The sequence below is a fragment of the Cervus elaphus genome, chromosome 29 (genome assembly GCF_910594005.1).
Source record: "Cervus elaphus chromosome 29, mCerEla1.1, whole genome shotgun sequence".
NCBI classification, from domain to species: domain Eukaryota; kingdom Metazoa; phylum Chordata; class Mammalia; order Artiodactyla; family Cervidae; genus Cervus; species Cervus elaphus.
Genome location: NC_057843.1, coordinates 55,945,959 through 55,958,605, shown reverse-complemented (window position 1 = coordinate 55,958,605; position 12,647 = coordinate 55,945,959).

Sequence of the window (12,647 nt, the reverse complement as noted above, 5' to 3'; positions counted from 1 at the left end):
GCTATCTCTAGCACTAAATATACCCTAATTTGAGCTCAAACCTGTAATTCCCTTATCAAAACCAGATTCTTATAATAAAGAAGTCTAGGAGGAACACTAGAATAATTGCTTCTTGACTTAAGCATCCATAGCTATGGTCCTTTCTCTGTGGGCTGCTGGTTCCGGCTAACACTGCCCAGTTATGGAAGGCCTCAGTGGGTAGTCACCCAAATACATAGGGTGCATGGGTAAGTTTTAGCCGGGCCCTTTGGGGCTCCTTCTGCAGTTTCCTGCTGGCGTAGGGGCTCCAACTCCACCTCCATCTCCATGTCTTCCTCTGCTTCCCACCCACCAGCACGCTCCTCTTATTGACAGTACACCCTACAGCTGCTTGCTTCCAGAGTTCCATTGCTTGGTCACCACACTTTTTGCCTAGCATCATGGCCCTAGTGCAGCTAGCCTTCTCGGCATCCACTAAACCAGAGGAAACCCAGGCCTCCCTCCAAATCCCAAGAGTGGGAAGTCAGGCTGCTCCTTTAGTATCTTTCCTCTTCAATCTGTAACTCTTCAATTCAGGTTTCTCTAGTTCATAGACATAAAGGGCAGGGCAGCAAGTTCAGTACCCGAGTCATGTCCGAGAGGAGGTGGATATGTCTGGTCCCATGTTTGCAAGTATCCCGTATTTGTTTCAAGTTCTTCTCTTGGAGGGCTCCCCACACTTGGCTTTAAGGAAGTACAAAAAGCAAACTCCTTAACCCAAAAACACTGTGTGGCGACAAGGCTATTGCCACCACTCAGATCCTCGGTACTTTCCCCAGCCCCCTGCTCCGGCCTGCTGCTTATACTGTACGTAGGAAAACAGAGCTGAAATGAAAGATGGGGATGTGGCACCCAGCAGTTTTAAGCGGACTCTTAGTAAGCCCTGGTAGTAGGGGTCCCCAATTGCTGGTGGCTCTTTTTAAATTTGGGGGCTGTTAGTTCTCTTATTCGACTTCAGCTTTGGACTCCAGACCTTCACGGGGGTAATTGAAAAGTACCGTTCGACATGCTTTTGTAGTCACTGATAACAAGACACTTCAGGATCAAGACAGTAGTCAAGATTTAAATGTCCAAACACAACTGGTACCGCGGCCTCCTTGGGATAGCAAGAGCCATGACTCTCGGTGTGCCGCACTGTTCACATCCATGAAAATGCATAAACGGAAAGCCCAGCGACAGAGGGCTGTTACAGCTCCTAATGCAGTGGAGGGCTACTGCTACACCAGCTTCTGTGCATGTGGTGTGGACTGCAGACAAGTGGGAGGGATACAGCGAAGCCGTTCTGTCCTTGGGGAGTTTGATATAAAGTCACTCATTCTCCACATAGTGTGATGTTCTACAAAGTAAAGCAACAAATGCTGAGGGAAGGTAACGTCCAGGGCAATCTGAATCCATGAGTGTGGATGAGTGGGACTTAAACAGAGGAAGTGAGTGTGGCTGGTGTTTGAAACGACTTCTGCAGAAAGACATCAGACAGGTAGTTTCAAATGTGTTTGGTAGAAGCTAACCTTCACAGGGGTGACTCAGGTATCACCGAAAAATGGCAAGGAGGGCAAGGGAGGCCTGGGGAGGCAGGGACGAGAGGACCCCTCCAAAGAGCTTGGCTTCCCCCGGTTTAACATTATCAATTTCTATCTACAATTCCATATTCTGAAAGGATTTGTAGGTTTAATAATGTGAAAATGACTGGGTTATGAAATAGATAGGTACTAGATGCACGGCAAAGGGCATATGTACAATGGATTAGCTGGACGTCGAGTAGGACTACCACGTTTGAGAATAATGAGGTGATGGGAAGAATTGGTACAGTGGGGAGGGAGATGGGCAGGTTGGGGAGAAAACTGAGAAAAAGTTGAATGAATGGCTTGAAGAGTATTGATTTGAAAGCTTATGTCATTGAAGGATTATGAACAAAAGATGGGGAAAGTAATGTTTAAGGAAGATTATTCTAGCTGTGCATCTGAATGTCTGTGCCTGTGAGTACGTGTGGACATAAGCATGCATGTCCAGGAAGTAACTCAGTCTATAACCTTTCCCAGTAAAGCAGATGTTGATGGTAAAAATCAGGGAATGGAACTAGTAGTTCTAACTTCTACTCTGTTCACCTTTCTCTTTAGTAGAGCTCTTACCGAGGAACTGCAGTCGTGTTCTTAAGTAATGTCCTTTGGAACAGGACCCCCACCTATTAGGACTCCTTAGCCATGTCTGGGACAAGGGCTCATTCCCTCTTGTGGAGCAGCACTGTTCTTTCCTCTACCCCATCCCACAGAAAGAGGGATACCTTGTAAAAACAGGAAGTCTTTTCAGGCTATAACCAAAATAAGCTGCTTAAAGTAATCTCAGTGCTGCCAAATGTTCAGCAAAGCCTTGACAGTGTTTAGGAGAAACCTCGCTGAATCCCTCAAGTAATGAGTTGAAAACCACAGGATGCTGTGAGCTTCACCACAGGGAGCCTTCTGACACTTTTTAGCAGATGGCAGTGTATACACTTCTTTTATGTACAATACTTCTCTAAATTAAAGATGATTTTTCAAAAACAATTCTCTTAGAGAGAGAGAGTGGAGAAAAAACCCTCACACATACTCAGCTGTAGACAGCCTCATTTTTACATAAGCCGTGAAGAAATGAAAAGTCATGGTACTGTGGTATGTTTCTCACAAATCCTCTGGATGTTAAATGCTGAGAAAAATTAAGTTTTCACATTCCATTGGGTGAGAATTCTCTGAGGCCTGAAGATCTAGAAAAGTAGCACTTTAAAATTATCTTATACATAAACTATGAAATGACCATCACTTGATTTGATCTGTAAATAAAATAACTCAAAAGATAATGTTGTTAAAATGCTACACTCAATATACCAGCAAAATTTGGAAAACTCAGCAGTGGCCACAGGACTGGAAAAGGTCAGTTTTCATTCCAATCTCAAATAAAGTCAATGCTAAAGAATGATGAAACTCCACACAATGGCTTTCATTTCACATGCTTGCAAGGTAATGATCAAAATCCTTCAAGCCAGGCTTCAGCAGTGCATGAACTGAGAACTTCCAGGTGAACAAGCTGGATTTAGAAAAGGTAGAGGAACCAGAGATCAAATTGCCAACATTCATTGGATAAAAGAAAAAGCAACAGAATTCCAGAAAAACATCTACTTCTGTTTCATTGACTATGCTAAAGCCTTTGTGTGGATCACAACAAACTGGAAAATTCTTCAAGAGATGGAAATACCAGACCACCTCACCTGCCTCCTGAGAAATGTGCATGCAGGTCAAGAAGCAACAGTTAGATTTGGACCTGGAACAATGGACTGGTTCAAAATTGGGAAAGGTGTACATCAAAATGGTATACCATCAACCTGCTTATTTAATTTATATGCAGATTACATCATGCCAAATTCCAGGCTGGATGACTCACAAGCTGGAATCAAGATTGCTGGGAGAAATATCAACAACCTCAGATATGTAGATGATATCATGCTAATGGCAGAAAGCCAAGAAGAACTAAAGAGCCTCTTGATGAGGGTGAAATAAGAGAGTGAAAAAGCTGGCTTAACACTCCACATTCAAAAAATGAATTATCATAGCATCTAGTCCCATCACTTCATGGCAAATAGATGAGGAAAAATGAAAACAGTGACAGATTTTATTTTCTTGGGCTCCAAAATTACTTTGGAGAGTGACTGTAACCATGAAATTAGAAGATGCTTGCTCCTTGGAAGAAAAGCTATGACAAACCTAGACAGCATATTAAAAAGCAGAGACATCATTTTTGCTGACAAAGGTCCCTAAGGTCAAAGCTATGTTTTTTTCCAGTAGTCACGTATGGATGTTAAGAGTTGGACCATAAGGAAGGCTGAGCACTGAAGAATTGATATTTTCAAATTGTGGGGCTGCTGAAGACTCTTGAGAGTCCCTTGGACAGCAAGGAGATCAAACCAGTCAATCCTAAAGAAAATCAACCCTGAATATTCACTGAAAGGACTGATGCTGAAGCTCCAATACTTTAGCCACCTGATGCAAAGAGCTGACTCATTAGAAAAGACCCTGACGTTAGAAAAGATTGAGGGCAGGAAGAGAAGGAGGTGACAGAAGGTGAGATGGTTGGATGGCATCACTGACTCAACAGACATAAGTTTGAGCAAACTCCAGGAGATAGTGAAGGACAGAGAAGCCTGGCGTGCTGCAGTTCATGGGGCTGCATAGAGTTGGACACGACTTAGCAACTGTAAAACAACAATGTACTCACTATTTTTATCACACTACATGCACTTTTTGCCCATGCTCTGAATTTGAAATAATGAGAATATTTTGCTTAGGAATTTAGCTTTAGCAATTAGGGCAAAGGCTCAAAATAGAGCCTAATGTGTGGATACCCAAGGGCTGACTAACAAATTCTCATAAAGTCTAATTCTGTCAACAACTAGAAGCTACGCACAAAATGTTGACATTTTTCAAACTGTTGTTTCACTGATTCAACCAGATTGACTGGCAGTTTGGTTTTTACAGATTCAGTACCATCTTTATTACTGAGATTCTATCTTGCTTTTATTTTTGTTTTGTGAGAGCTCATAGATCAATAAACAAATACCTGTCATAGTCCTCTGGTAGGTGGTTAGTCCTATCATTTAACCACTGTGTGGTTCTTTGGTCTTTCACTGGCATTTTGAAGCATGATGTCTACTTCCTATCTGCCTCACCAGGGTAATATGAGGAGATTATGACTTTCAAGAGCCAAAAATAATTTTTAACTCAAAATCTATATCTACCATTCATCTATTTAACAAAGGTAAGTTGTAGATTCTCTGGGAAATACAAAGGTACAAAAGATTTGATTCCTGGTAGAGGTGAACTAGGAGTCTAGAGGTGGGACTTAGGTGAATAGCTACATACAGAAATTGAGAAGAAAGTGGTAGGTTCTTTGATGTAATAACAACGGTCAGCATTTATTGCATATTCTCTATGGGCCAGATGTCTGGTTAATGCTTTATATGTATTATCTCATTTGATTATGTCAACAACAACACGAAATTGATACTATTTTCTTTATTTTACAGAGGAGGAAACCAAGGTTTAGAGAGATTAAGGACTCCCCAGGTATCACAAACTATAAGAGTCAGAGGTAGAACCAGGACTTAAGTCCAGATCTTTATGTCTTAAAATCCTCTCTTCATAAGCACCAGGAGCTTTCCTGGTGACACAGTGGTAAATAATCCACCTGCAATGCAGGAGATGTGGGTTTGATCCCTGAGTTGGGAAGATTCCCTGGAGAAGGAAATGGCAACCCACTCCAGGATTCTTTCCTGGGAAATCCCATGGACAGAGGAGCCTGGCAGGCTATGGTCCATAGCGTTACAAGAGTTGGATACCACTTAGCAACTAAACCACCACCATCACTTCATAATCACCATCTGTTATTCTTTTCCAGTGTCTATTTATAGGTATGGATGCTATGAATATTCAGTGGAGTCAGCCAATACTTCAGACTTAAGAGAGGATGTGAGATTAAGAAGTGGCATTTGGTTTGGGTTCTGCAAGACTGAATCAAGGAGAGAAGAAGATAAATCAAGAAAGAAGAAAAGAGTGGGAGGCAAAGACATAGGCCTGGGAAATTTAGGTCCTGCTTGGGAAATGTGAAGAAAGGTATCTCTGAAGGAATGTACCCCTTATCTTCTAATTGATCTGATTGTAGCATCCTGAACTGTTAGGCAATAATCCATCCTCCAAAACCTCTCAGTTGCTTAGTCATATTGGTAGGCAATTTGCGTGTGTGTGTGTGTATGTACACTCTTTGGATGGTTAACACGTTTGCCTGGGGAAGAACTGAAGTAGAAAGGGTTTGCTTTTGCCGGCATGTGATTAAGAATATTCCACCATCAACGCATATGCAACATGACTATAATTTGCCAGAGAGTGAACTCAAGCCCATTGAAGAAAGAAGCAAAAATTCAAAAAACAAAGTTCAAACATTAGCTTCCCTTTGGTTTCATCTACGTATCAAATGTATGTTTTACGTTGGTCTGCTGTGGCATAGTATCTTATACATTACTGTGACATTACCTTGTTCTCTTTGGCATAACCTGCCATTAGAATTAGGGGATGTTATTTCATACCTGACTGTGAATGTAAGAATCCTATTTTCAAATGTGTAAGTGGCTAAAGGAATGGGCAGTTGATATCCTTTCTACCCAATACATCTTCAAAATACAGAGTGAACTTGCCTTGGAAAAAAAAAAATCCAGTTAGACTCTAAAGGAAAATTCACTGGTTACAGTTTATCACTTCTGACCCTCTGTTTTTTTCTCTGCTTCATATACCTTTTCTCCAATTGCCATGTAGGCCAGAATCAGAGATGATATGATTTCATTTCCCAGAAAGGTAAGGTAATCTCAAATTTTGAGATTTAAATATGCCCAAATAATATATTTTTCTTCTACCCTGGAAATATTCCAAAGCATAGATAGACTCCTGCAAGGATTACAATTTTAAATGTATTTAGAATATTAAAAAAAATAGAATAAAAAACAGGCAGTTGGGCTTCCTTGGCCTAGTTTTAGAAGCTTCCTTGGTGGTTCAGATAGGAAAGAATCTTCCTGCAATGCAGGAGACCCATGTTCGATCCCTGGGTTGGAAAGATCCCCTGGAGAGGGGAATGGCTACCCACTCCAGTATTCTTGCCTGAGGGAATCTCATGGACAGAGGAGCCTAGTGGGCTATAGTCCATGGGTTTGCTAAGAGCTGGACATGACTCAGCAACTAACCCTTTTATTTTCAGCCTAGTTTTACTCTGACTGCCTCTATTCAGCCGGCATCTCTGAGAAATCGTGACTTTGGGAGCTTTCTCCCAGAGTGAGAGAGACTCCACAAACATGGTTACGCTCTGCTTTTCATTTCTGGTACATGTAAACGTGGGATCATTTTGTACCTGAGACTGGCACATTATACCATTTGTTTAATTTAACCTCATAGAGGAAAAGGCATTTCTATGTGAAAAAAAAAAAAAAGGCAGCAGCAAATAGATATTAATTTAAAGCAAAGTGCATGGGTAGGACCTTCCACTGTCCACATGTGCAAGGTGAAGCTACTGTGAATGCTTGGAAGGTCTCTCAACTGAAGGTGAAGCTAAAGCAGTACTGGATATCTGGGGTCCAAAAGATGTAACATGCCCTGTGCTGGAACCCTGGAGAAATGGGAATTGCAAGGTTATTCTGAGAGTCAAGGTTATCGAAAGGAAAAGCAATTGGTTAGGTAGATTCATAAGTGTTCTCTTTCTGGTGAATCCTAAATAGAAGAATTTTCAGTATTTTGGGGCATGTTCAGAGAGAAATCAATGGAAGCCAAGAACACCATGTAGTGCTACAGAATGGTACAGGAAACATGGAGAAAGCCTTGTCCCATCCAGGGCCACTTGATCCTTGGCATTACATGAAGACGGCCTCTGTATAACACAGGTTAATTGGTTTTCTCATTTCTCCTGGAGAATTTTCAACGCAGAGGATGAACAATAGGAATGGAAGATGACTTTTATGTGAGGCTTTTGTGTGGGGGTAAACGGCCTGATGGCTGAATTAGGGGCAATTAACAGAAGAGAGGAGTCTGAATGTATCCTACTGCATGTGGTAAGATGTTCAAAAATATGTAGTTGACTGAGAAGGAATGGTACTATCTTCAAAATACCCACTAAAAGGCGAATTCTGCAAGAACTGAGCTGGGGTAAGAAGCTGGATCCAAGCTTCAGGAGCCTCATGAGGAGGAAAATTTCATGATGATGAAAATGCAAATTCTGCAAGAACTAAGCTGGGGTAAGAAGCTGGAACCAAGCTTCAGGAGCCTCATGAGGAGGAAAATTTCATGATGATGAAAATGCAAATTCTGCAAGAACTGAGCTGGGTAAGAAGCTGGATCCAAGCTTCAGGAGCCTTATGATGAGGGAAACCTACCCTCTCAGTCTTTTGTTTGAGGGGAAGTTGTTTTGTGGGAACTGAGGAAGACTTGAATTCTAAGGCCACATCTGGGAGATTTCTGGCTGAAGTTGTTTTGCAGAAAAAGGGGATGGGAACAACTAGTCCATATGTTCAAAAATGGGTAGGATACGGGGATAGGACCCCTAGCAGCACAGAGGAGTCTGCCAGGCCTACTATGGCATGAAAGGTGACGGAACAGGAAGAGAGGATTCACACTGTCTTGTAACTTCTGGAAATTTGAACAAAGATAACAGGTTCCTTTTTTTCTGATTTTCCCTCTCCTAGACTTAATTCTGAATTCAGAAGATTTTAATCTTTTCACTACACATGCTATGCAATTTAAGGGCTTGTGGCTGATCATTTATTCAGCCCCATTACATATCCATCAGAAACAGTTGAGTTTCCCACAGAAGTACAGAATGCTTTATACATTATAAGTTTCATTTGCTCATTTGGGTCTCACAGATGGAAACATGTAAAAAATTCTCTTACTCTTTTTAGTAATTAAATCTCATTCAGTGACTGATTATCTGGGAACAAAATCTTCACAGTCATATATGAGATACAAGAGCCTTTGCTAACATACAAAAGAGCGATGAAAATGGGGAAGAAGATACAGAGATGTTAAAATAAACATCCACAAAGTTTCCATCTAAAATTAAAGATAGCCCATAACTGGAAGTGAGCAAAAAGTCAACTGTTTTGGAAAATACCTGGTCCCTGTGCCTCAAACGGCTTGATTTTTAATGTGCACAAAAGGAAAACTCTAAGACTGGAGCGATTTCAGTAAAGTTTGAGAGACCTATGAGACTTCCATAGTTCCCTACGTAGTTTGAATCTCAGAAAATAGGCACTTATAATGAAAACAAGCATAGACTCTTAACTATAACACTGCTAGCAGGCATTGCTATTATAGCTAGACAATTTAGTGATAATGGGTGAGTAGGAAGAAAATTAAGTAGTTTTCTGAGATACAAAAAAATCCTAAGCCAGAACATATTTGGTCTCATGTTCTACTTCAAATGCAAAGTCAGTTCATTAGTGTAATTTAACCTTTTCATAAGCCTCTCAGCGATAAATTCCATTCATACATTGGAAATGCCAGTTGGTAAGAATACTCTGTGAATATGAGAGCACTGAAAAAGGTGGGTTGGACTATGATCCCTCCTGCCTCCTCTATCGCAGCAAAGATGAGTGAATGGCAGGTTTTTACCTTTCCTGAGTAGATATCCTCATTCCACTCCATTCAGCCTGAGCCTTAGGGCAAGCCAGGGTTTTTGGCCATTTACTACAATAATAGCAAGACAATTTAGCAGTAATGGATAAGTAGGGAGCAAATTAAGCCATTTGCTGAGATACAGAAATGAAGCCAGAAAATATTTGGCCTCATGTTAGGCTTCAAATTCATTGTCAATTCATTAGTGTAATTTAGTCCCTGCATAAGCCTTTGAGTGATAAATTCTACTAATACATTTGAAATGCCAGCTCTAAGAATAACTCATTGAGTGTTGAGTAAAATTAAAAGATGGGCAAGAATAAATCCTTCATTTTCATCTCATATGGGAAGATTTATGAAGGCCTCTGAGAAGGAGCATCTGTCTGCTAGTTGTAAATTGAGAGTATTAAGGGAAAACATTGGAATATTTTGGTTACATTAGTGAGAGGAATGTATTAACTCAAATGCTTTTGAGATCTTTCCCTTTGGGGCCAAAGATTACTCTTGATGAAGAACATGTGAACTTTTAGAATTCATCTCCTGCTTGGGAACAAAGGCCATAGCACAAACAATGTTAAATGGCTGGTGTTTTGGGGAGTGGTTTCTAAGAAACACAATTATGTGTGGGATGTTGGTGGCTTTTTTTTCATATGGATATGGTTTTCTCTATGCTTGTGAGTTTTCTCTTTCAAGTCCATAGAGGCTGCAAATCAGAGGAATTGGAAAATGGCTGGGGAATGTAACTAACCAATATTTTACTTTCTTAGCCAAAACAAAAAAAAAAAATCAGTCCATTTCATTAGTGAGTTTCTCTTGCTGGTGTTTTAAAATTGGATACTTTTATGATAAAATAAATCATTCATTCAAAGAAAAAAAAGGAAAAGGAAGCAAATTTTCTTAAAGAACTATACATGCAAGATGCTTCATCTAAATTAACTCAATTTCTCTCCAACAAATTTATGAAGTGTGTTGTATTCTGAACTTAGAGAAGAAACCACAATTTCAAAGGAATAAAGTTAACCTTCTCAAGGACAACAGCTAATCAGTAGGAAAACTGGGATGGAAACCAGGTATATCTCAGTCCTTGGAGTCAGACTCAAGCACAGGTCTGTTGGCAGGGGTGAGTCTGGGATATGCAAAACTGACTTACGATAACAGGCTTCTGCAGCCTGTTGTGTCTGGAGTGATCAGCCCTACTGTAGTCATTTGGATCTTTACTCCTTGTCATGACGCTCGTTTTGGCCACAGCTATGTTCTTAACTCTTTCTGCTCTGAATTGTCATTTCTGGCTAGAGATCCTGGGACTAGCTGCTGTCTATCCTCAACTGTGCTTTAGTTTGCAGGAAAGATGCAAATATGCTACCCAGTCTAGCCCTTAGACTGCTAGGAGACCATGCTTTAGAAGACACTATTCTGGCCCTCCTCTAATCTTGCTCCTGCACACTGGGGTTTCCAGATTAAACCAATAAAATATAAACTTTAAAAAATATTTATATTTTAACAGTTAAGTTCTAATTTCAGAAAAACAACAAAATTTTTTTTTAGTCTAAGTATACTCAATATAGTATTGGGACATGTGAAAAGCGAAAGTGTTAGTCACTCAGTCATGTCCGACTATTTGCAACCCCATGGATTATAGCCTGCCAGGCTCCTCTGTCCATGGAATTCTCCAGGCAAGAATACTGGACAGGGTAGCCATTCCCTTCTCCAGGGAATCTTCCTGACCTAAGGATCAAACTTGGGTCTCCTGCACTGTGGTGGGTTCTTTACCATCTAAGCCACCAGGGAGCATATTTATTATACTAAAATATTATTTACCTAAAATTCAAATTTAATTTGGTGTCCTACCTTTTCTGGTAACCCTGCTCACCATAAGCCAGAAGTGTGGGGCTGTATAATAAAGAATTAATCTTACCCAAGGAAATTTTTAGCCTTCAGCCTCATATCCTGGGAGTTAATCTCGAGGAAGTGTGTCATTGTTTATCTGGGACCCCTGGGCCATACTAGATGACCTAACAATGTGACTTATGATGAGGGATTTGGGTCACATGGTATCTTCTCTACCTCCAAAGGAGATGGAGACCACAGGTGTCAGCTCAGCCTCTGCAGGAACTTGAGACTAACCTCAGGCATATGGAAAGTCAATCATAAACATGACTGAGCCCCAATGAAAACTATGGATATCAAGGCTTGGAGGAGCGTCCCTGGTTGGCAATACTCTGCATATGGTCACACCCGGGTATTGAGTAGAGTTAATGCTGCCTATGACTTCTGGAAAGGGTAACTGGAAGTTTTGCATTTGGAATCTTGCTGGACCTTTTCCTGTGTGTTTCTTCCCTTGGCAAGTTTTAATATGAATCCTTCAAATGTAATAAACCATAACCATTAGTATAGTAGCTTCAGTGAGTTCTAGTGAATGATCAAAACTGCAGGTGGTCTTGGGAGCCAATGAACTTGCAGCTGGTTGCAGAAGGCAAGGCAGTCTTTTGGGTTGTGCTGCCTCTAAATTCTCCAGGTCAAGGGGATATGCCCACCTAACCCCTCTTCTAGAATCTAGAACCTAAAAAAATGCTCCAAGTACCAAGATTCTGAAATTCCCTGCCCAAAGAGCCATAACCATGCTTCCAGAGCCTGTGTGAACCTCTTCTCCAGATCTGCTCAAGGGTGGGTCATGCCACTGATGTAGGACACTGAGGCTAGAGGGGGATGAATGGTGACCACTCGGGTCAAATGGATAGAGTTTATATGTGTTGGCTTGTGGGTCCAAACATGTATGTGAAGGTTTTTCATTTATATGACCAAGCTGGAGTGAGAAGAGACAGGTGGGGGAGGACCACAGGGGTTTCCATCTCTACTTTTGTCATAGTAAGCGTTAGGGCCTGAGGTAAGTCTCATCCTTCCCTGCCTTGTCCTGTTGTGCAATTCATCTCCACTTTCAGTTTCTCTTCTCCTGTTTGAAATGACAATAGCTAAAGACTTCCCCGCACTATATGGTTCAAGCAGGGTGATATGCTCTTCTTGAGCAAAGAACAATCTCAGCATCATCTGTAGTCCCTAACTTGGGAATGTCAAACTAAGTTATGTGGAATGTCCTGAATTCTAAAAAGTCATCCATTGTAAAATCCACCCCTGAATTAACAGCACCTTTTTGCAGTGGGGAAGAAATAGCCTACTGAAATTAATATATTTACAAACTACAGGATCCATTTTTTTTTCAGGAATCTTAAAATATGAAAAACATTTAAAGTTGAGGAAATATGGCATATATAATACTATCATGGCTCTATGTTACTTGAGAGTTTAAAAAGCTTTTATACACCGTTTATCTCCATTTCATCCTCATGATGACTCTTGCAGTGGCAGCCAGAGCGCCATGACAAGCCCATTTCCTCTTAACCCACCGGCAGCAGGAATTCCCCTCTTCTTTCTCTCCCCTTTGCCCCAATTACTAAGAAA